This window comes from Pseudorca crassidens, chromosome 5 (genome assembly GCF_039906515.1).
Source record: "Pseudorca crassidens isolate mPseCra1 chromosome 5, mPseCra1.hap1, whole genome shotgun sequence".
NCBI classification, from domain to species: Eukaryota; Metazoa; Chordata; class Mammalia; order Artiodactyla; family Delphinidae; genus Pseudorca; species Pseudorca crassidens.
Window position 1 is genome coordinate 29,489,575 of NC_090300.1, and position 26,075 is coordinate 29,515,649.

General features: G+C 37.6%; 1 protein-coding gene across 10 annotated transcripts in view; it reads left to right on the forward strand.

Annotated features, from left to right (window-relative positions):
* TFDP2 (transcription factor Dp-2) overlaps positions 1 to 26,075 on the forward strand; it is a 171,666-nt gene that overhangs the window by 73,978 nt on the left and 71,613 nt on the right. For 2 of the 10 annotated variants that reach the window (XM_067737625.1, XM_067737632.1), the window contains exon 1: positions 23,108 to 23,381. The exons of 7 other annotated variants lie outside the window; for them this stretch is intronic. The gene's annotated coding sequence lies outside the window, so the exon portion shown is untranslated. Of the gene's footprint in view, positions 1 to 22,991; positions 23,016 to 23,107; positions 23,382 to 26,075 lie in introns of those variants that run through there. One more of the 10 variants, XM_067737624.1, reaches the window with a different exon arrangement.

Genomic DNA, 26,075 nt, shown 5'->3' on the forward strand with positions numbered 1-26,075 from the left:
TAACTTATTTTTCAATTTATTTGGAGACTGTCTCTGATAATTGGCCTATTATCTCACCAGTTTATAGGTTTTATCATGTACACTCTATTGTGGAGGAACTTGAGTATTTCTAGTTGGTTGCTACAATTGCTTAGGCTTTTGTTTTGTTTTTAATTAATTTATTTTATTTTTGGCTGCACTGGGTCTTTGTTGCTGCACGTGGGCTTTTCTCTAGGTGAGGTGCGCGGGGGCTACTCTTCGTTGCGGTGCGTGGGCTTCTCATTGCGGTGGCTTCTCTTATTGCGGAGCATGGGCTGTAGGTGCAAGGGCTTCAGTAGTTGTGGTGCGCGGGCTCAGTAGTTGTGGCTCACAGACCCTAGAGCGCAGGCTCATTAGTTGTGGCGCACGGGCTTAGTTGCTCCACAGCATGTGGGATCTTCCGGGACCAGGGCTCGAACCCGTGTGCCCTGCATTAGCAGACGGATTCTTAACCACTGTGCTACCAGGGAAGTCCATACAATGCTTAGGTTTAAACCTTAGATCTATTGGCAGTTTCTTGACATTTTGATCTGGAGTAGAGCTTCCTTGAGAGAAAAATAACACTTTCCTTTTTAATGTGCTCTATTCTATATGCTCAGTAATATCCATGAACATTTCTGTTTATGTAAATTCATAGTGTGGTTGAAAGTTAAGGGAGGCAAGAGTAGATAAGAAGCTATTTCTTCCGCTTGTCTGCTGTTCCCAGGCTGAACACGTGCCAGGTTATTGTAGGGCATTTTAGCCTCTAAGATTTCAACTGTGGGAAGCCTGGGTTTAGCTGGCAGCCAGCTAGTGGAACCCAACTTAATTTCCTCTGTTCTCCCATGGTCAAATAGGTGAAGATACACAGAGAAGCAGGATTACAAATAGAATCAGAAACTAGAAATACAAATTAAAATATGCCAGGCATCAGGAGGATTTTCTACCAGTAAAAGTAAAGACAGATCCCCAAGACAGAATAGCAGGGACAGGCAGGAAAAAGGTAATTTCCTACCCATCTCTACTGCATACCTACATTTAAGGAAGTAGGTGCTTTGCCAACGAGAAAATTGCCAACTATCTCCTGCGGTGTTGCAACTGCTATCTACAGCCTCCAGGGCTCTTTTTCTCCCTCCCATCTTTCTTATCATTACCTCTCTACTTCCCTTGGTGACCACAGTTCTGTAAAGGCGGGGGCAGAGGTGGACTGGTTATGGTGTATTTTCAGATGTGAAGTAGGAAGAGGCAGGGAGAGGAAAACCCATGGGGTGGTATGCATTTTTTTTAGGCCCTATACACAAATAAACTCACAAATGAAGCTTTTTATTTTGAAATTTTCAAATATTTACAAAGAGAAGAACAATTTGATGAATGCCCTTGCACCAGTCACCAGCTTAAACAACTCTTGGTTAAGCCCTACTTTGGACTAGGGAAGAACTATATTCTATTTCAAAGTAACCAGGATTAAATTATCAGTCATGTGCATCACATAACAAGGTAACAGGATCAGGAGAGCCTTCATTAGCTAATCAGAACCATAGTAAGGGAGGGGATCCTTAACCTAGAATCCATGAATTGACTTCAAGGCATGACGGACTGAATTGGTAATTAAAATTCCATGTTTTGGAGAGAGAGTATATAATTTTAATGGGATCCTCAAAGAGATCCTTAATCTCCAAAACATACGATAGTCATAGTAATGATGTGACTGCCTAACACTGGAAATACGGCTAAGCGTTGTGTGAATCAATCTTTTCTCCAACTTAAGAACTAAGAGTTAAAAGTCAAATAATGCCCCAATGGACAGTAAAGGGGAGAGACAAACTAGAGTTTGTCTAACTTTTTCTTAGCAAACACCAAACCTAGATAGTTTTCTCAACTTTCAAATAATTGACAGCATTTTTTAAAAAGGCATCATGGGCTTCTTAAGAAATTCTGCAAAATAAAAGAAGGAAATTTTCTATTTAAGACACAGAGGAAAATCATACTTGGAAAAAATTGATAAAGGAAACAAGAAAATATTAGATGGGAGTTGCTTTCTTCTCAGAATTATCTAATGAATCTGAAATAGTATGTAAAAGATAACAGATTGACATAAAAGGGAACCAGCTGAGATATTAGTGAAGATTATAGTAATAATAGCTAAATGTTTATTGAGTACGAGATACTGTATTAAAACCCTTCATGAATTAGCTAATTAAATAATTAAATGGTTATTCCCAAGAAAATTGAAATAAATAGGTTAAATTACTTCCCCTGAGATTATACAACTAGTCAGAGTTAGGTTTCATATTTGAATCCAGATAGACTGACTGCAGGGCCCTGGAACTAGAGGAAATAAACATGATTGCAAAGGATCTTGAATCATTTTGTACTTTTCTGCATGTTAAGTTTTCCTCAAGACTACTCAAAACTCATAAATTATGATAGTGAAATTCAATGTACTATTAAAATCCACAATGAAGGAGTCAGAAGATGGTGAATGGTGAAAATCAAGTAAGTGATGTGGAAGAGAAGCTGGAGAAGGTCTTCCAAAATACAGCAATGGAAAAGGGTCAAAAATGAAAATGATAGGTACAGACGATAAAGACTCAGTATGTAGATAAGTAGTATTCCTGAATAAAGGAGCATATAGATAGAAGAGAAGCAATAATCAAAGGTAAAATGGAAGACTGTTATCTTCCTTGAGCTCAACAAGGACCAAAGTTTACAGTTTAAAGGATTTCACTGATATAGGGAAAGTACTCAATGTATCACTGCAGATTTTGAGGAAGATTAAAAGATGTACTGTAAACATCCAGGCAAGGGGTGAAAAGGGTACTGCTACAAAAAGCAATCTGTTCACTATTAAATAGCGGAAGACAATGGAAGAATATTTATAGTGTTATTATGAAAAAGAAAATGTCTACAGTGTGATTAGACAAGGACAGAAAATACAGGAGATAATATTAAAAATCATCAAGAATAACAGTGACATAATGTAAGACCACCTAATTGGTAATCAGAATAAAAGTGAATACATTAATATATAAGTTTAAAGAACAGAGACTCAGATTGGGTCAAAAAACAATATCTAAGACTTATACTACCTGATTTTGAGGCTTACTATAAAGCTAAAGTGATCAAGACAGTATAGTATTAGGGAAAGAGTAGAAACATACATCAATGGAGCAGAATAGAGAGCCCAGAAACAGACCTATTTATATATACAAATACAGTCAACTGATCTTTGACAAAGGAGGAAAGGCAGTTCAGTGGAGAAAGGAGAATCTTGTCAACAAATGAGGCTGGAATAATTGAAGTCCATGTGCAAAAAAAACTAGATGCAGACCTCACACCTGTCACAAAAATTAACTCAAAATGGATCATAGTCCTAAACGTAAACATAAAAAGATAAAACTTCTAGGGACTTCCCTGGTGGCGCAGTGCTTAAGGATCTGCCTGCCAAATCAGGGGACACGGGTTCGGGCCCTGGTCTGGGAAGATCCCACATGCCGTGGAGCAACTAAGCCCATGAGCCACAACTACTGAGCCAACGTGCCACAGTTACTGAAGCCCACACGCCTAGAGCCGGTGCTTCACAGCAAGAGAAGCCACCGCAATGAGAAGCCCATGCACTGCAACAAAGAGTAGCCTCTGCTTGCTGCAACTAGAGAAAGCCCGCGCGCAGCGCCGAAGACTGAACACAGCCAAATTTAAATAAATAAATAATTTTTAATTAAAAAAAAAAGATAAACCTAGTAGAAGAAAAATAGAAGAAAATCTAGGTGACCTTGGGTGTGGCAGTGATTTTTTAGATACAACAGCAAAACATATCTTAAAAAGGACTTAGTGAAATTAGCCAATTGCAAAGTTCGGGAATAGTGCACAAAAGGCTGCCCTTAACTTCTGACACCAGTTGTGAATTCACGGTTCTCCAAAGTCACCTTTTAGGTTTGCTAATACTCCGGAAGGACTCACAGAATTCACTGAAAGCTGTTATACTCACGGTTATGATTTAGTACAGCTGAAGGATACAGATTAAAATCAATCAAGTAAAAAGGCACATAGAGGGGCTTCCCTGGTGGCGCAGTGGTTGAGAGTCCGCCTGCCGATGCAGAGGACACGGGTTCGTGCCCCGGTCCGGGAAGATCCCACATGCCGTGGAGCGGCTTGGCCCGTGAGCCATGGCTGCTGAGCCTGCGCGTCCGGAGCCTGTGCTCCGCAACAGGAGAGGCCACAACAGTGAGAGGCCTGTGTACCGCAAAAAAAAAAAAAAAAAAAAAAGACACGTAGAGCAGAGTCCAGAAAGTTCCATATGTGGAGTTTCCAAGTTGTCCTCCCCATGGAGTCATGGACAACATTACTTTCCTGGTATTATGTTTGACAGCTCATGTGGAGTATTGCCAACCAGAGAAGCTCACAGGAGCTTTATTGGGATTTGATCATGTAAACCTGACCAGCTACTCATGTGGCAGATTTAAGTCACCATTTCCTCAGGAGGTCAAGCTGATACCACATGGCCCAAATGCCCCCAACCTAAATCTCATTGTTGATGTTACTCAAAGCCTCCACCCTAAATTATATTGTGACTATGTGGCTGGCCCAATGCCTCCAGTTAAGCAAAGACACTTTTATCAGACGAGACCTTCCAAGGGAGCAACTAGGCCCGTGAGCCACAACTACTGAGCCTGCGCGTCTGGAGCCTGTGCTCCGCAACAAGAGAGGCCGCGATAGTGAGAGGCCCACGCACTGTGATGAAGAGTGGCCCCCGCTTGCCACAACTAGAGAAGGCCCTCGCACAGAAAGGAAGACCCAACACAGTAAAAATAAATAAATAAATAAATAAACTCCAAGGGTTTAGAGATTACCCCCCAGGAGCTAAGGGCAAAAGGCAGACCTGTCTTTGGGTAAGATTAAATTCTTTACTACCTAGACTTGTATCCAAAATATAAAAAGAACTTAACAACAAGAAAACAAACCACCCAATTAAAAAGTGAGCAAAAGATCCAAACAGACACATCACCAAAGAATGTGTACAGACAGCATATAAGCATATAAAAACACACTCAGTATCTTTTATAATTAAAGGATTGCAAATTAAAACAATAGTGAAACAGTGCTACATACCTTTTAGAATGAGCAAAATCCAAAAAGCTGACGATACCAAATTGTTGACAAGGATGCAGAGCAACCGGGACTCTCATTCACGTTTAGTGGGAATGCAAAATGGTGCAGGCACTTTGGAAGACAGTTTGGTAGTTCCTTACAAAGCTAAACACTCTTCTAGAAGTTGTTCTTCCGGATCCCATTATCCTTTATATGTCTACTTATGTGCTTAATCTCCTATTTATAACTAATTTCTCATCTCTGCCACCCCACTAAATGGACACTTTCCTCACATTACTTCAGCTCTGTCACTGGGTACCTGACAAAGAATACCCCTTCTCCTCAAGCATTCATGGAACATTTATAGAAGGTAACCATGCTAAAAAACAGAAAAATCTCAATATAGTCTATAAAGCAGAAATTTGATAGACCATTGTATCTGGCGACAGTGCAATAAAATTTGGAATTAATGAAAGAAGTCCACTTGTCATTTCTTTTCCTAAATAGCTACTAAATCAAGGCAGAAACCTCAACTGCAATGACTATTAAAAATAACAAATTGTAATTTTATATAAATACACACATATACATATATTTATAGGATACAGCCAAAGTTGTATATGTGCATTTTTTTTAATTAAAAAAAATTTATTCACTTATTTATTTATTTTTGGCTGCGCTGGGTCTTCGTTGCTGCGCGTGGGCTTTCTAGTTGCGGTGAGCGGGGGCTACTCTTCGTTGCAGTGCGCGGGCTTCTCATTGTCATGGCTTCTCTTGTTGCGGAGCATGGGTTCTAGGGCGCACAGACTTCAGTAGTTGTGGTGCTAGGGCTCAGTAGTTGTGGCTGGCGGGTTCTAGAGTGCAGGCTCAGTAGTTGTGGCGCACAGGCTTAGTTGCTCCACACAGCATGTGGGACCAGGGCTCAAACCCGTGTCTCCTGCATTGGCAGGCAGATTCTTAACCACTGCGCCACCAGGGAAGCCCTGCATTTATTATTTTTCAATGAAAGAAAAAATGTATTCACCTCCCAAATTTAGCCAAAGGTTAGCAACAGGAGGCATGTAATAAAAATAAAAACAAAATTGAGCAAAATCAGAAGATAGAAAAGTGTAGAATTGAAAGATCCAGGTAGATTGGCCATAATAAACTCTAGGAAGTCACTTAGCAAAATATTGGAATATTAGGAACATTAGAGAAATATTAGAAATATTAGAGGATTTTTAAAATTAACAGTATCATATAATAATTATGTTGAAGAATTTGAAAATACTGATAAAAAATTATTTGGAGGAAAATATCAATTACTAGATTGATATTTTTTTAAGTAGAAAACTTGAAAATTCTAATTATGTTGGTAGAAATAGCAAATGTTGTCCAAAGAATTTACTTTAAAGAAGACTCTATTCCTGACAGTTCTATGGGCAAGCTTTTCCCTGTTTCTAAGAACAGATAATCCAGCCAATAAAACATGCAAAGTATAAAACCAAAGACTTCCAGTACATGGAACAAAACTGATTTAATTCATAAATAAAACTTAACAGTACAGAAGGTTATAAACCAATTGCACAACTATAGTAGCAAAAAACCTAAGTATTAGCAAATAAAATTAACATTATATTAAGAGAACTATATGCCATGAACCAGAATTTGCTTCAAGAAACTAAGGATGGTTGGTTTAATATTAAGAAATTACCATTAATATATTTACATAGGTAGATTAAAGAGGAACCATATTTTTGTCTGAGATACTTTTCAGGCTACATTTTAAAAGATTTGGTCACTTTTTAAAAAAATATCCTTATGAACTAGGGGTTAAAGGTATTTTAAAATATATTTTTTAAATGTCTATCATTAAGTTATTAGTCAATACTATATTTAATACATTTCCATTAGAAACATACTATATTTAATACATTTCCATTAGAAACAGACATTCTCATTTAAGATAGGAACAAGATAAGGAGATTCACTGGTACCACTATTACTTATTTGGTTTCCTGTTGTTTTGTTTTTTAAAGTCAGATTTATTGAGGTATGATCTATGTGCAGTAAAGTTTACTATTTTTTGGTGTTTTTTGTATATTGTATATTTGGGGCCTGCTACCTTGCTATAAACTCATTAGTTTATTAAAATTTATTACTTTTTTTTTTTTAATTTATTACTTTTGATAGCTTTTTTGTAGATTCTTTTGCATTATTTATGTCTACTAGCATTCTTTGGATAGATACCACTTGTTTGTAATGTATTATCCTTTTTTATCTATTGCTGGATTAAGTTTGCTAACATTTTGTTAAGGATTTTTTTTTGGTACTTTTTTTCAACTTTTTGGCCGTGCCACATGGCATGTGGGATCTTAGTTCCTTGACCAGGGATCGAACCCGTGCCCCCTGCAGTGGAAGTGCAGAGTCTTAACCACTGGACTGCCAGGGAAGTTCTGTTAAGGATTTTTTATGGTGGTAAAATATACATAACATAAAATTTACTGTTTTAACCAATTTCAAGGTATACTTCGGTGGCTTTAAGTACAGTCATAGTGTTGTGCAGCCATCACCACCGTCATCTCTAGAACTTTTTCATCATCTCAAAATAAAACTCTACACATTAAATAATAATTCCCTATTCCCCTTCCTCTAGCCACTGGTAACCATTGTTCTAATTTCTGTTTCTGAATTTGATGATTCTTGGTACCTTATATAAGTGGAAACATACATTATTTGTCCTTTTGTATCTGGCTTATTGCACTTAGCATATTGTTTTCAACGTTCATCAATGTTGTAGCATGTCTCAGAATTTCATTCCTTTCTAAGACTTGTTAAGGTTCATGAAGGATATTGGCTTGGAATTTTCTTATTATTTCTTTGTTTAGTTTTGGTATCAGCCTTGTGTTGGCCTTATTAAATGATGTGGGAAGTGTTTTCTACTGTTCTGTTTTCTGGAAGAGTTTGTATGTAGCCATGTAGGCCTGAAGTTTTCTTTGCGAAGAGGTTTTAAACTGGAAATTCAATTTCTATAATAGGTATAGGGCTATTCAGGTTGTTTTTCCTTGAGGGACCTCTGGTAGTTTGTATCTGTCAATGGATTTGAAAATGTGTTGTTCAGTTTCTAAATGTTTGGAGATTTTTTTCCAGAGACCTTTTCTGTTACTGATTTCTAGTTCAATTCTGTTGCTATCAGAGAACATCCTTTGGAGATTATTTGAATTGTTTTGCAGTTTTGAAGTTTGCTTCACAATCTCTCCCATGGTCTAGCTTAGTAAATGTTGCAAATGCACTGAAAAGAATGTGGATTTTGCTGATGCTGAGTGGAGTGTTCTATAAATATCAGTGATGTCAAGTTGATTGCTAGTGTTGATCAGACTTTCTGTATCCTTTCTATCTGTCTGCTTATTCTGTTAATTACTAAGAGAGAAATGTTGGTCTCCAATCATGATGTTGATTTTTCTATTCTGTGAGTTCTGTCAGTTTTTCCTGCATATATTTTGAAACTCTGGTTTTGGGCACATGCACATTTAGGATTGTTATGTGTTATTTTGTTCATTTGTTTGTGCTGTTTTCTTTTATCATTATGTAATACCTGTCTTTATCCCTGGTAACATTCTTTGTTCTGGGAATCTCTGAATTTACTTAGGGTCTCTAGATAATTTATATTTAATATAATAATTGGTATGATTGAATTTAAATCTGCCATATTGTTAGTTTTTTTCTCTATATCCCATCTGTTTCCTGTTCTGTTTCTTTCTTTTTCTTGATCTGTTTTGGATAAATTGAATTTTTTTTGTGATTCCATTTAATTTACATTCTATTTTTGCTTATTTGTTATACCTGTTTTTAAGTTTTTGTTTTATTCTGTTTTGATATAATCATTTATTTGTTTTATTTTTTAGATTCCACATATAAGTGCATACAGTATTTGTCTTTGTCTGATTTATTTCACTGAGCATAATACCCTCTAGGTCCATCCATGTTGTTGCAAATAGCAAAATGTTATTCTTTTTTATGGCTGAGTAGTATTTGTGTGTGTGTGTGTGTGTGTGTGTGTTACATCTTCTTTATCCATTCATCTGTTGATGGATACTTAGATTGCTTCCATTATCTTGCCTATTGTAAATAATGCTACTGTGAACATTGGGGTGCATGTATTTTTTCAAATTGTGGTCTTCATTTTCTTTGGATATATACCCAGGAGTGGAATTGCTGGATCAAATGGTAGTTCTATTTTTAGTGTTTTGAGGAACCTTCATACTATTTTCTGTTGTGGCTGTATCAATTTACATTCCCACCAACAGTGCATGAGGGTTCCCTTTTCTCCACATCCTCATCAATATTTCTTATTTGTGGTCTTTTTGACAATAGCCATTCTGACAGGTGTGAGGTGATACCTCATTGTGATTTAGATTGCATTTCTCTGATGATTAGCATTGTTGAGCATCTTTTCATGTGCCTGTTGGCCATCTGTATGTCTTTGGGAGAATATCTATTCAGGTCTTCTGCCCATTTTTTGATTGGGTTTTTTGCTTTTTTGATATTGAGTTGTATGACCTGCTTATATATTTTAGATATTAACCCCTATTGGTTGTATCATTTGCAAATATTTTTTTCCATTCAGTAGATTGTCTTTTTGTTTTGTTGATGGTTTCCTTCTCTGTGCAAAAGCTTTTAAATTTAATTAGGTCCCATTTGTTTATTTTTACTTTGTTTCATTTGCTTAGGAGACAGATCCAAAAAATATTACTACAATTTATGACAGAGAGTGTTCTGCCTATGTTTTCTCCTAGGAGTTTCATGGTTTCAGGTCTTATATTTGTATACAGTGTAAGAAAATGTTCTAATTTCATTCTTTTACATGTAGCTGTCCAGTTTACCCAGCACCACTTACTGAAGAGATTGTCTTTTTTTCCCCATTGTACATTCTTGCCTCCTTTGTTATAGATTAATTGACCATAAGTATGTGAGTTTATTTCTGGGCTCTCTATTCTGGTCCATTGATCTATGAGTCTGTTTTTGTGTCAGTACCATACTGTTTTGTTTACTGTAGCTTTGTAGTATAGTCTGAAGTCAAGGAGTATGATAACCTCAGCTCTGTTCTTTTTCAAATTGCTTTGGTTATTTGGGGTCTTTTAGGAATATTCTAGTTTGTGTAAAATGCCACGGGTATTTTAATAGGGATTGCATTGAATCTGTAGATTGCCTTGGGTAATATGTTCATTTTGACAATATTAATTCTTCCAATCAGTGAACAAAGTGATCTCTCCATCTGTTTGTGTTGTCTTCAGTTTCTTTCATCAGTGTCTTGTAGTTTTCCGAGTACAGTTCTTTTACCTTCTTAGTTAAATTTATTCCTAGGTATTTTATTCTTTTTGATGCAATGGTAAATGGGATTTTTTTTGCTTAATTTCTCCTCTTCTGATGGTTCCTTGTTAGTGTATATAAATGCAGCAGATTTCTGTATATTAATTTTGTATCCTGCCACTTTACCAAATTCATTGATGAGTTCAAAGTTGTTTAGTGGCAACTTTAGAGTTTTCTATGTATGGTGTCATGACATCTGCAAACTGACAGTTTTACCTCTTCCTTTCTAATTTAGCTTCCTTTTATTTATTTTATTTTTTCTTGTCTGATTGCTCTGACTAGGACTTCCAATACTATGTTAAATAAAAGTGGTGAGAGTGGGCATCCTTGTCTTGTTCTTGATCTTAGAGGAAAGGCTTTCAGCTTTTCACCTTTGGGTATGATTTTAGCTGTGGGTTTGTCAGAAATGGCCTTTATTATGTTGAGATATGTTCCCTCCCACTTTGATGAGAGTTTTTATCATGAATGGATGTTGAGTTTTGTCAGAAGCTTTTTCTGCATCTATTGAGATGATCATATGATTTTTGTTCTTCAGTTTGTTAATGTGGTTTGCCCTAGAGTGTACATCTTTTAAGTTATTACAGTCTGCTTTCAAAGAATTTATACCATACCTTGTATACTTCCATTTCCTCTCTCCTCTTTTGTGCTATTGTTAGCATACGTTTTATTTTTACATAGTTATAAGCCCTGTAATACGTTATTAGTGTTCTGGTTTAGACTCTCAATTATCTTTTCAAGTGATTAAAGATGAAAGATAGGAAAAAATTTTTCTTCCAGTCTAATAATGAGAAAGTTTAAATAGTTATTTTAAAGCCCCTGTCTGATATTTTCAACATCCAGGTCACATATGAGTCTGTTTCTATTGGCTGCTATATTTCTTGGCAGTGGGTTTTTTTCCCTTTTGTGTGTGTTTTACAATTTTAATTTAATGCCAGACACCTTGTACAGAAACATAGTAGAGCTTGAAATAAGTAGTATTTATACATGGAAATGGGCACACTTCTACTTCTCATAGGGCAATTGTCTGTGGGATTGAGTCAGTCAGTCAGGAGTTGAGCTGGGTGTGGGTTTTGATGTTGCCATGATTATGTTCATCGTATCTCAGAGGGAAAAAGAGGTTGAACCTTTAAGAAAAATCTTGGTCTTTGGAAAGGGGAAATGATTCTGAATAGTGCATGGTGGTAATTACTAAGTTTTGTCTTATGGCCAGACCTATTCAACTCATGTGTGAATCCTATGAGAATAGAGTGGGTATGGTTTCTATGAAGACAACAAAACAGTTATCTTTTAAAACATAATTGAACAAGAATCATCTTGTTAAGACACAGGCAGTGCTGCTTATGTGTATCTCTTATACGGCAGTCTAGTAAGGGAGCAAAATATTCTTCCTTATTTCAAAAAAGGCAAAACTTGAAGCTTGGCATTTTATGGATGCCCAGTGTTTCTGCAGAGGAAGGGGGAGGTGATCTGTGCCTACTGCATTGCTCAGCAGCACTTACTGGAAATGAGCTTTCATTGAGGCCATGAAACAGACTGAGGTGGTGTTTCTCTAGCTAAGATACACATTGTAATCACCAGAGACCTTTAGAACAGTACTTCCCACCCTCAGAGGTTCCAGTGGAATTGGTTTGAGATGTGACTAGACATGAGATGTTTAAGTTTCCCAGGTGATTCTAATGTGCCGCCAAGGCTGAGGCTCATTCCTCTAAAGGCTCGCAGAAAGCCCGTGGGCTGTTGGAGACTTTGTAGGATCTGGAAGATTTGCATTAGCAGATGGAGGAAATACTAGTGATATATAAATTACTATCATTGCTGTGATATACAGAAAAGCAATTGTTTTATTATGCTGAGAAACAACTTAGCACAAGGCAAGTCTTGTCTTTTAACAACTCAATAGATGAAAGTTATTCCATATTCCTAGCAGAGAAAAATAAGTATTTTAAAGTTGACAATTCCTTCCAAAGCAAATAACAGTTATGTAATGCCATTTCAATCAAATATTTTTAGAGTTTTTAAAAGCCAGTAATGTCACTCACTGCCCAGACCTTGGTGCTTAATACCGTTCTCCAATAAAAGCATCCAGGACTCCTTGGAAAAATAGCTAATCTATGTTTGCACAGGAAATATACAAAATGAACATGGTATCAGAAAGTAAGGAAATATTAAAAAAAAAAAAAAAGTGGAACATGCCAAAGCAACACAGGAGCCAACCTGAAAAAGATCCCAGGGGCCAAAACTGGAGCAGTTTGAGCAACAAAATAAATAACGTAATGTTGGATTTTAACCTAAAGTATAAAATAAAAATAAACAAGTACATAGTCATATGAATAAGTGACTGAATAATTAAGTGGGAGAGAAGAGACAAGTCTCCCGTACAGAATTCCAAAAAATTTATGTAGGTACTCCCTACTCAAGGAGGTAGAGCTTTAACCCTCCAACCTCTCCTTGAGTGTGGGCTACATTTATTGCAATGCTTCCAAAGAGTGACTTGTGTCTGTATGGGGAGCGGGGAGAAGTAACTTTACAGTGGGGAAGCCTAGAAACACCAGCTTGTCCAGGTGATCCTCAAAGTTAATGTTAATAGTCATAAGTCATTCTGATAGCATGTGTCCTCAATATGATGTGAAGAGATCTTCCTCCCGATAACCCATACCCCTAGCCTAACAATGAGGAAAAAAAAAAATCCGAAAAACCCAGATTGAGTGGCTTTCTACAAAATGCCTGATCAGTACTCCTCAAAACTGTCAAGATCTTCAAAAACAAGGCAGATCAGAGACCAAAGGAGGCTTAGTAAACACCACAGCTAAATGTCATACAACTATATAAATTAAATATTGGCATTACAAGAAAAAACGGGGCAGCAGAGTGGGAAATTCACAGAAGAAATGCAAATGGATAATAAAAATATGAATATATATTCAATTAACCAGTAATCAAAATGCAGATTTAACTGACAAAGCCGATGTTTGCCAGTCATATTAGCAAAGTGAGTTTTTTGTTAATACTCACTTTGGGGAGGTAGAGGAAATTATGGGAACTCATAGAGTGATACAACCTCTTTGGAGGCTAATTTGCTCAGTACCTATCAAAAATCTTAAAAATATGCAACCTCTGACTCAACATTTTTTCTTCTGTGGATTTATCCTAATTAAAGAAAGATCTGTGGGAAGATTTTAACAGAGAATGTTTACCATGGCATTGTTGATAAGAATGAAACATTGGAAGCAGTGTGATAAATGAGTATATTGTGACACTGTTGTATGGTGGTATTCTATAGATATTATAAACTAAGCAGTTTATTAAGTTCAAAAAGTTAAGCCAGCATATACAGTATGATTTCCTCCCTTCCTTTTTTAGAAAAAGAAAAATATGTAGCATAGAAAAGGAATTGATATATGTATATAAGATATTAATTATAATTATTTCTGGGTGTTTGAATTATAGATGATTTTAACTTTCTCCTATGTGCTTTCATATATTTTATAATTTTTCTGCATTGTACATGTGTAGTATTTTGGACATCATGTAAAAAGCTATTTAAAAACAAAATCTTATGCCTCTATCAAATTAACAGACTTTCTTAAGATTATGACCTGTGTTGGCAAAGGTAAGAAAAGTTGGTTATCTTCATTTCATAGCCACTTCTTGTTATCCTGTTTATTCATTTCTTCTTATCTACTTCTATTAGGAGTGTGAGTCAGTACAAGCACTCTGTGGGAAAATTGGTAATACTTATCAAACCCCTTAAAGTAATTTACAGTCTTTCACCCAGTGGAAACCGTTCCAGGATTTTGTCATTAGAAAAGAAAAAGATTTGAGTGTAGAAGTGCTTATTACATAATAGTTTATTAATGCAAAAATATGGAAACTGTGGAAATATCCATTTATAAGGAAATAAAATATGATACATCCACACAGTGGAATATTATGCAGTCATGATTGTGTTTTAGAGAATATTTATTGAGGTTTGAGAATCCTCTTCCTTTTTAGTCTTCTGGTCAGAATGGCATTCATGATCCAGATTTTTTTTTTTTTACATCTATATTAGAGTAAAAAACATTTATTGATAGTTGTAATGTATCATTTTATAGATGAGGAAATGAGGGCTTGAAAATGTTAAATGAGGTGCCCAAGTCATGTGGCTTGTAAGTGGCTGAAGTAAGATTTTTATTTATTTATTGGCTGCATTGGGTCTTCATTGCTGAGCCTGGGCTTTCTCTAGTTGCGGCGAGCGAGGTCTGCTCTTTGTTGTGGCGCGTGGACTTCTCATTGCAGTGGCTTCTCTTGTTGTGGAGCACGGGCTCTAGGTGCATGGGCTTCAGTAGTTTTGGCACGTGGGCTCAGGAGTTGTGGCTCATGGGCTCTAGAGCGCAGGCTCAGTAGTTGTGGCGCACGGGCTTAGTTGCTCCGCGGCATGTGGGATCTTCCTGGACCAGGGCTCGAACCCATGTCCCCTTCATTGGCAGGTGGACTCTTAACCACTGCGCCACCAGGGAAGTCCTGTTGTATACTTTTTAAATACACAGTGTATATAGTTTTAGGTTCACAGCAAAATTGAGCAGAAGATACAGCTGTTTCCCATATACCCTCTGTCCCCACTCCTATGTGAGTTTTTTTTTTCTTTCAGTTCTTAAAATTGCTGTAAAACACACGTAACAAAATTCACAGCCTTAGTCATTTTTAAGTATGCAGTTCAGGGGCACTGAATATATTCATAATGTTGTACAGCCATCTTTAAGACAGTCGTTTTAAAGTCTTTGTCTGATATATCTGCCATCAGGACTTTTTCAGGGACAGTTTCTGATTTCTTTTTTCCCCTTGCGTTGGCCATAATTTCCTGTTGTGATTTTTCGTTGTTGAAAACTGGGTGTGTAGATCTAATAACGTAGTAGCTCTGGAAATCAGAATTTCCCTCGTCCCCAAGGTTTGCTGTTGTTTGTTAACTGGCTTTGTTCATTTAAAAAAAAAAAAAAATTGTTGTGGGCTGTCACTGTGCCAAGGATCAGCCTGAGGTGTAAACTTAAGGTCTGCTCAGGTCTTTTCTGAGCCTTTCCCTGGGCGTGTGTGGTCACTTTCTAATTTTCCCAGATATGCAATGTCCTAGTCTTTAATGTCTGGCTGTGGAAAGGGTAAAAAGAGAAAAATGAAGGAGGGAGGGAAGGCCAGGAGTCCTTTCAATCCCCTGGAAGTCACTTCAGCTGGAGGGGGGCTGGCGGGGGCTGGGTGGAAGGATGTGAGGAGTTACAACAGCAGTGCTGCCCACTTCTTTGTCTGCACCTCTGTGAGCAGAAGCAGCAGTCCCCAACCAGGACACGGATGCCTGATATTTGGAGACCGGGCCCTTTTTGCCCACCCTGGCTCCCACATGCTGTGTGCAAACTGCTCCAGGAACAGTGTACAGCTGCCAGCCACATGGCTGGGGTTGGGGGAGGGGTAGCTACTACTGCACCATCAGCTATAAATTGACCAAAATTAGCTGAAATTTACCATCCAGGCCTTCCTCTGGAAGTTGCAAGACTTCCTTAGACTCCAGAGTTTCAGAAGAGTTGTATGAGACAGATTCTGCCAGTGCAATTGTTGCCCAGGTGAATAGATGGATTCCTGATGCTTCCTATTCTGGCATCTTCTCAGAATCCTCTTTCCAACATGACAGAACTGCAGCAATATCTCTGGCATATTTGGAAAACTATTACAGAAAATTGTGGATTACTAACGGAGAGGACAGCTAGTTGATGGTAATTAGTAATGGAAAGTTATTAGTTATAAAAATTCATCTGGGTCTAATCATTAAGAGCCTGGAAATCGGGCAAAAGCAGATAAAATTTCTTCTGCTGTCAGTGGAGTTCTTTTAACAGATGGGAAGCAACTGAAGGTATTTGATCAGTAAAGGACACTTATTCATTCATTTATTTGTTTAATAGGTATTGTTTGAATATATACTGTGTACGAGATGGTTTTTTAGACAGGAAGGGTGGAGGGATGGAATGGGAGGGCTGGAGAGCCAAAAACCCGTTGTGGAGGAATTCACAGACATGTAACTTACAAAGGAATATGATGTGGGAATAGGAATATAGGAACTTAAAATAAGACCAGGTCTCCTTTAGGGAATTGGGAATATTTTAATTGAGGAGATAACATTTTATGGTTTTGGAGGAATACTAGTTTACCAGGTGAAGAATATTGAGAGCTTAACAGTAAGGTCATGGGCTGCTCAGGGAATGGTAAATAATTCATGCCTCTGGAGTTGTGGGAAATAGACCTTGAAAAGCAATTTGGGATCTGATCATTAAGGGTGTAGTGTGATTTATTTGATGAGGGAAACATCAGAGATTTTTAGGCAGGGGAACTGAAATGATTTTCTTTATTTTTTTCTCATCTGGAATAGCTTAATTGGCATTAATGAACTAATATTTGACATAAAGAACAATACTAGATTTTAGTAAGACTTTTTTTTTTTTTTTGTGATATGTGGGCTTCTCACTGCTGTGGCCTCTCCCGTTGCGGAGCACAGGCTCCGGACGCGCAGGCTCAGCGGCCATGGCTCACGGGCCCAGCCACTCCGCGGCATGTGGGATCTTCCCGGACCGGGGCACGAACCCGCGTCCCCTGCATCGGCAGGCAGACTCCCAACCCCTGTGCCACCAGGGAAGCCCTTAGTAAGCCTTTTGATTACATCTACTCATTGAATTTATATCTCTAATTAATATCCATAGACTTTAAATGTGTGGACTTTAAGAACTGGATTAGAATCATAGTTCTACCATTTTGTAGCATTTATACAAGTTATTTGATGTGGTAAACCTCCATTTTCTCATCTGAATTATTGGGCTTCTTAAGTTTCTGGGCACTATTGACAGGGGGGAAGTAATGAGATTTCTGTTGAATGGGGAAGAAATCAAGTGAGACTCTCCACTGCATGTAATGTAGTCTGAGTGTACTCTACGGACTGGTTGAAGGCCATAAAAAAGGTGTGCATTTAATCTATAAGAGACAATTAGTTCTAAATAGGTTTTTGTATGCTGTGCTTAAGGATTTGGAGAAGGGAACCACTGAAGGTTTTTAAGCAGGAATCCAGTTTTTCCAAACTGCTTCAGTTGTATCCCAGTATAATTATTAATAGTGTGCCCCCTTTAACTCTCAATGGTTAACCCAGTGTGGATAATAAATTTTGTGGTCGGTCACCTTCTAAAACAAAAATATAGTAAGAACAGAGAGCCGTGGTTGAGCCATTTAGAATACAAGTAATGAGAAAAAAATAAAAGGAACCCCCCTAGAAGGTTGGAGTGAAACAGAGAAGAGTCTTTACAAAAATCTTTACAAAAGCCAAGAGAGGATAATTTTAATGGTATTAAGAATGTGAGATTTGTGAGGTCAGCAAGGTCACATTCGCAAGGTTATGGAGCATAAGTGTACATTGATTTTCCAAGTAGAGCTCCTTGTCTACTCTAGACAGTACAGTTTCATTTGGGCACTTGGAGAGAAGCCAAACTGGGTCGTTTCTTTGAGGCTAAGGACTCTGCCCTTTATTTTTATATCCCTAGTGCCTAGCACAGTAGGTATCATGTAGGAGGTACTTGGTGCTTTTTTTAAGAATTGAAATATAATTAATCGTTTGTAAAAAGGTGAAAGAGCAGCTATGGATATCACACTTTAAAAAAATTCCGTCAGACGGAAAGGAGGATGTTTTTAGTTGGACAGCAGTTAGAAAGGAAAGAGCTCTGCATCTTAAACGTTAAGATGAACTCAGTGAAGAGGGAAAAATTAAAATTTCTGAAAAGGGAAGGAAGTTTGAAAGCTAAAGTTCTTGCCGCTTAGGGAAGAGTCTATTACAAAGTGAACAGTGTGGCCTTAAAGAGATAAGTGGATAACATACCCTCACCTACCCTCCAACCCCGCCCCCAACCCCGCCCCCAACCCTTTGATGATTTAGGAATATTCTAATGAAAAGAGTACAGACATCAGAGTCAGAAAACCTAGAGCTAAATCTTGACTTTACATTTTACTAGATTAGTGGCAAATCATTTACTCTCTTATATTTAAATGATTCAGCTAGAGATTTTAGTGGCATCTGTGAGATGCCTGGAAACCCCTCCACAGATCTCTTCCTCATCTACCTAGCTACTACATTTTCGTGATTATGTCCTTCTGGCCACAGTTGATTGTTCCCCAGCACATCATCGCTTTGACAGCATTTCGCTGGCCAGGACGAGCGCCTGACCCAAATTCCGCCAATGAATGTCTTCCTGGTATGTTAAGAGAGGGTTAGTGGAATCTGTAAGATATAAAACTAGTGACTCGTCAATGACCATGTTTCCCACCAGCTGAAGAATACTGATCTGTAGTGAAAGAGAATGATGCTGGCGTGAGAGAAAAATCAGAGGTAAAAGAAAGGAGTCAGACAGACCCAGTCCTGGCAGCCTGAGAGTTCCTGAGACCCTGCTGACCCCTGACCCTCCTAGTTTGTTTCTCTAACCTTTTCTTGCATTCGGTGAGCTAGCCAGTTGAGCCAACTAATTTCTTTTCAAGTCAGACTAGTATGAGTTGAGTTTCTTTACCTTATAACTCAACTAATACCTGAATTTGGGTGAAGTGTTGTGACTCCAATGCTCATGCTTTCTCCACTGTAACATATTCTTTCTCTAGGGCTGAAAATCTTTGGTCTAAAGTTCTGTCCCTTCCTAACTTGTGAGGGCTTTAGTGAACTATGTCTGTCCTCTCTAGCGCCTTTGGTCTCTTCCCTTTCCATAGATCCTTCTCTGAGGTACTGGCAAATGCCTCCCTCATCCTGGAAAGCCTTCGCCTTGATTCATTCGGCTCCGCTAATTCAGCTGTGACTAAAGCACGCAAAGGGATTTTGGTAGAAGATAAGTTTAGAAAGGGGCCAGATTGAGGAAAATTTAGACAGCAGTTTTAGGTCGTTTGCTGTTATTGTCTAGACCAAAGATGTTTAATAGAACTTTCTGTGATGATGGAAATGTTCTGTATCTGCAAGCTGTTAGCCACATGTTGAGGACTTAACATGTGTCTAGTGCAACTGGGAATTGAATTTTTAATTTTATTTAAATTTAATCAGTTTAAGTTTAAATAGCCGTATATGGCTAAGGCTACCAATGTTGATAGTGCAGCTCTAGCCATCAGGAGGTCATCAAAAGTTGTATTTCTTATTTCTTTTGTTTTGTTTTTTAAATCAGGGAAATGATGTGTGTTTTAGAAAAAAAAAACCAACTGGAAACAATGTGGTCATTTGGATGGTGAGGAAGAGGCAAGAATAGAAAAATCACTTTCTTTTCAGGATGATGATGCCTGTAACAAGGATGGGGAATGTAGGACGGTGAGCTGCTTGGGGACAGTAGACGTGGAGCTCAATCCTGCAGAAGTTGCGTTGATGTCGTGGGACTTGTAGACAGATGTCCAATAGGCCATTGCAATGAGAGTATAGAGCAGAGAAGCCCAAGACTAGAAGTATACATTTTTGTAGTCGTCTACATAGAGGTGACAAAGCCATAGAAATGGGTAATGTCCTCCAAAGAGGAAATATAAATCTTGGAGAAACGAGCATCAAGGGCAGAACCTTGAAAGATGTTTACATTTTAAAGGTAGAGGAAGAGGAGGTGCAAAGGTGAAGTTAACTATGGTCACTATGCTATACATTAGATTCCCAGAACTTATTCATCTTATAGCTGGAAGTTTAGATTTAGATTACTTCCATGTCTTAGCTATTGTGAATAATGCTGCAATAAACATGAGAGTGCATAGAAAAATACTATATGATATTTTTAAGAAACCGACACTTACGCATGCGAGTGGTAGCAGGAAGTCTTTGCTTTAGGCATAGCCCTCATCAGGGAGATTAGACATTTTACTTGAAAATGTGAATAAGTATGTCCCTCATGATATGGATCTGGTAGATAGTTATATTTAGCAGGCATGGGGCAAGTAAAAACTATTATTGTGCTATCATAGTGTAATTTCTGCCTATAGAATCACAAATGTATCTGTAAAATATGGTTAATCTTTGGTCAGATGGCCAATAGACATAGCAAACCCTAGTCCAAATGAGTTAGCTTATAAACTTGGGGAAGAGAATGGCTTGTCCCCTTTGGTGTTTGCTAGATCATCAGTAGTTGTAAATAATATAATGCTTAAGTAGATTTTCTTTGTTTCTTTTTTGGCAACTCTGTGCGGCTTGCAAGATCTTAGTTCCCTGACTGGGGATCGAACCCAGGCCCCCTTCAGTGGAAGTGCAGGATCTTAACCACCAGACTGCCAGGGAATTCCCTTAAGTGGATATTCTATCTAAGATTAAGGAGAAATTGTTTGGGAGAACCTACATAAGATGCATTTTATTATGCCAGTGGGAAGACTCATGAACTTCCCCACAATGTGTCGTACACTCATGAAGGCGTACAGAAGGTAGTGATCAAGCTGCCTGCTGAGAAAAGCTTGGGAGTAGATTGAAGAGCAGTGTGAATGAAGAATTTGGGAGTTGAAAGGGGGCACTGGCAAGGAAGGGAAACAGAGACAAGTAAACATGGTAGAGAAGGGCTTAAGGTCAGATCTCTGGAGCAGACAATAAGGAGCAGGTCAATTTGCTGCCTAGCTCAGTGCCTGATGCATAGTAGGTGCTCAATAAGTATTTGTTGAAAGAAAGATGAATGATGGTTAGGGAGAAAAAACATTGCTCCTGCAGGACCAATGGAATCCTCCTTTGGCCCAATGTTATTTTATTCATTACTTGACCTCAGTCATCACAATGTCTTCCTGACCTTGGGTTACTGTTAATTTATTGTTAGAATACATACTAACTATTCCAGGTAGAATATTTGAACATGTAAATCACTGTCCAGCCCTGGGGGTGGGGGAGGGGATGCTCTGCCTACTTCCTACTACTAGAAGTAGTAGGATCGCAGTGCCTGAGTATTAGAAAGTTTAATTTCCTTTTAAGACCGTAGCAGAGTAGGTATGACAATATCTAGACCCTGAATATCCTGGCCTTGGGTGACATGGGCGATCACTTCTGGCTAACCTCACAGGTTAGAGGTATGTGCATATTTACTCTGTGTGGTTTCTGGTAAGGTGATCAAGAATGGTGAGAAGCAGGATAGGGAGATTAAAATTATTTCCAAATGTGGGTATATAAACAGATGTAACCATGTTAGATTTTAATACACAAAACTGATTGGATGCTGGGTAATTTTCAAGTTTCTTCTTTTTTTATTCAAAACTCCTCTGAAAACTGATAGTCCACAAAACCTTAGTGTATAGAATTTTAACTGATTCCTTTACTCAGATATTATAGTGACCTCATTTGATATTGAAAACAGATTTTAGAATCTGAAAAGATACAGAGCCATAGAGGTTGTATTTTCAATTTTAAGCTAATATGTACTTACAGCTCAATTTAATTTATACCCTATGCTATATTATTTTTGACATATCTCTGTGTGTATAAAAGTGTAATATGTGGTACATAGTCTGTTTACAAAGAAAAACTTGACTAAGAAAAAGCTCTGTTTGATCTGTTTCATTCAGTATATGTTTATTGGGGTGTCTAACAGGCTCTGTTTTAGCCACTGGGGATATAGCACTAAACCAAGCGCAAGATCCTTGCCCTGCTGGAGCTGTTGTCAAGACATACTTTCAGAGAGGAATATTTCAGATTAGGTGGTACCTGATCAAAGAAGGAAAGGTACCTTATTCATCCAGGAGAGTTACACGTTCAGGGAACTGAGATATAAACCACTGAAGGCAGGGATTTTCATTTGGCTTTTGTTCACTGCTGTATCCACGGAGCCCAAAATAGTGCTTGGCTCATATGTCCGTTGACTGAAGCGTTTATTGTTTTGAATTTGTATAATCAGAGACATGTACTTTGATAAATGATCTTTACACCGAGCTGGTTGAAAATTTTATAGTCTCCTTTACCTTATTTTTATGTTTGTTACCTACTTTCTCTTCCTCTTGGGGCCCATTGTCAGGACGCAGGCACAGCTTATTAATATTAATAATTAGTCATATGGTAATCTGATATTGCAAAGGTTAGATTTGGAAAGGAATTTAATAGGTCATCTTTTGTTCAGCTTCCTGCCTAGGAAAAACCGAGTAAGATAATTAGGTATGTATTTTTAATTAATCATTTAAAAAACTAGGACAACATAATTGGGTTCTCTCGAGAAAATGGAGAAAGGTACTTAACCCTAGATACAAAGGTACTAACCTGAAAAAGTTAGAACTTCTAACTGTGTGGGAAAGTGAAAAAAATTCGAGCACCACTAAGCTGCTCTTTGTTGATATCAGAAATGGGCCTGTCATTCATTTTGGCATTGAAGCATAGCCTCCTATCTCAGGGGGCAGAACCAGGACTTTTTTTTTTTCCCTCCCAGAGGAGCTGGACAGTTATTACAGGTTGAAAAGCCTGACTAGTTTTTCAAGAGTTTCTCCTCCTTTTTTTTTTTTTTCCCTCTGAAACTCATGGTGCTTTTGCTCTGCTTTCAAGATGCACTGAGGCCTCCTGCTTTGTGACTGCTTTGGAGCCCGCAAATACCCTGACATGTATAATTCGAAATATGCAGGTTTCATAAGTAAGTTCCATCTTGGTTTTTAGCCAGTTAAAATTCAAGTTATTTTTAGAAAAATGTTAGGGTGGAGTTAGGCAGCGTATTCTTTCACCACTTTTATTTTAAGCCTGTTTCTAAAACAGTAAGACCTGTACTTGGTTCGTTTTTAAGTGTCTTTGTTGCATTAGACAGTATTCATATGTCTTTTAAAAGCTAGTAATGAAACTATTTTCTTGAGCATCTTTTTAGTTTTACTGAGAAGTATTTTAAATTGAGTGTTTCTGAGCTCGATTGCTCATGTCTGACACAGTCTCAAGTTTCCACTGAATGGTAACAAAGACTGTAGAGTGTTGTTGGTACTGCAGTGAGAGGCATGCTTCATTAGACCAGGTAAGAGAGATCATTTTGTTTCTTACTGCTGGGTGCGTTTTTACAGGGTTTATTTTATATTCTCTCAACAGCAGCAGTGTTAAATTGATAAATAGCCAGGAGCACGCTGAATTCAAGACGTCCTTGCTTGTTGCAGACAGGAAAGCTACAGGGTATGGGGGTTGGGGTGGGGGGGAGGGGTAGAGTAAGCTTAGTTTATCACTGTTACTTATATAAATCAATTTAAATATAAAGATAATTCTGGAGCTCCATTTTCTCCGTGCAAGAACTAAAGAAGCAGTTAAAGAAATGAATAATATTAAAGGTACTTCGTGGTTCTTACTTGTGAGTGCAATTCAGATGTGAGTTTTTACTTTCATTTCTTTCCAGTAGTTAATAAAATAAGCTTTGCCTCTAACTCTACATTTTTTTTTCATTTACGAAAACTTTGAAATTGTCAACAGCAAAATATGCTTCCTCAGGATCTTTGAAATAAACCTGACACTTACAAAAACATTTCAGCTTTTATAGCTGTTTCATTCTCTCTTTTTCCTAGTACATTTTTCTTAAAAGTATTTGTGCTTTGAAAATGTCAGCTGTATTCTAATGAAGCTCAGGCATTGTTTGCTCATAAAGGGGCCGGTGCATTCCACTGCTTTATGGTTTATTATGAGGCCCAGTGTGAGAGTTTGGGTGGCACCATTTGGTGTCTGCCTCTTGGGGTAGTGACTGCCATTATGTTCGCGTTGGATTGGCAGAGAAAATATAGAGTGCAAGATCCTATATGAATCTGGATCCTGTGAAGAAAATCTTTACCATAAACAATAGCTACGTGAGCCTGGAATGTGTGACAACTTGAGCTGATCACTTCAAGTACTCTTGAAGCCTGTATTTTAGTTATAATTAATAGTCTCCCAGTAACATCTCTGGTTTTGTGATGTATGTAAATAACATTTACTCATTATTTGAACTGTAGTAAAGTGAATGTCTCTAGGTAAACTATGACATTTTAAATGGACACGGTACAATTTTCAATCATACATGTACTTTAAAAAAAAGTTTGAAGGAACTTAGTGTCAGGGGGAGGGGGAGGGGGAGTGGGAGAGGAGGTCAGGCAGAGAGGCTTTCTTTCAGTTGGGAAAGCCCTGATGAAGAGAAAAAGCAACAGATGTTTCTTCTGTTACAATTGAGGTTGTTTCATTCAAAATTCACAGTAGCTGGAAACGGGAGGGGTGGCCATAAATCTGACTTAATCAGTGAATAAAGAAAACGTAGTCATTTCAAATTTATTCTTTTACATTCAGGATTTGAGAAACAGTATAGAGTAACATATTCTGAGTAACATACTTTTTGAAGAGGCTTTTCTTAATCTTAAAAATTTTATGTGTAATTAGTGGAAATGTGAGAAAGCTAATTTTAGTGCCTTTAAGTGATGGAGAAAATGATTATTAAGTCATAAAGAATATTAGGAAAAAAACGAAGCCACTATAAAATATATAAGGAATACTTAGGTGGCAAAAGTTTGTAATTACACAATAGGTATTAAGGCTCAAAATGAAATTGCAGTATGAAACATCATTTGCATTTAGTGAGAGACTATTTTATCTTCAGTGTGAAGCCATGAGACTTATTTCTAAAGAGCTTTGAATAAGAAATGTGGGAGAAATATTTTGAGTTTAATTGAAATGATGTGTTGCAGTTTCCCTCTTTAAAAAAAAGATAGTAAGTAAGCTAATGGAAGGAGGGGAATGTTTATCTGCTGAAAAGAATAAGAAGAGCTTGGACGTGATATGCATGTAATGAAAGCAGTCAAAAAACAGTTTTTTAATTCGTGGAGTTCATAATGAGTAAAGTAAAAATCTATCCTTTTACAAGTAACATGTAGAGAAGTTCTGTGCTCCCGTATACTGTGTGTTTATATGCATTACAACTTTATGTATTTCTTAAAGTTAGCTCTTAGAAAACCAGTGCTGAGCGCTGAATCTTTCACATATTAGGCACTTATTAAATTTTGCCCTACCCTACACTGTACAGTTAGTAATAACGTATAGTAGCCAAAAACTTCTTTGAACCGTAGTTCAAAATTTGCATATTGAGCAAATGTTAAACGATTTTCTAAATGTTTAGTTGGTCTAAGGAAAGGACTGAGAAAGATACCAAGATTCAAGGAGGTTATTAAAAATGTCTCTTGCTCTGAGCTAGGATCTGTGGGCTTCCCTGAAGATTTTCTTTGCTTCAAATAATGACAATAGAATTTAGAGATTTCAAAACTTTTCAGATCATTGTTTGAATTAAGATTGAGTTTAAAATCGATCTGTGTACATTTTGCTTTTTTAAGGAATAGCAATATGGAGCATTTGAATTTTTTTCTAAGATAACCAACTTACATGGAGTTTAAAATGGATTTACCAAGTTATAGGTTTGATTAGAGTAAGAACTTTTATAATTTTGACCAAAGAATGTATAGTTTTGATGGAATAGACAGTCCTAAAAAAAAGTTGGTGACCTCACATGTGAAACATAACTTTGACAGCATCATAGATTGCAGTTATCAAAAATGTGGGTCAGCGGCTTCCCCGGTGGCGCGGTGGTTAAGAATCCGCCTGCCAATGCAGGGGGACACGGGTTCGAGCCCTGGTCTGGGAGGATCCCACATGCCACGGAGCAACTAAGCCCCTGGGCCACAACTACTGAGCTTGTGTTCTAGAGCCCGCG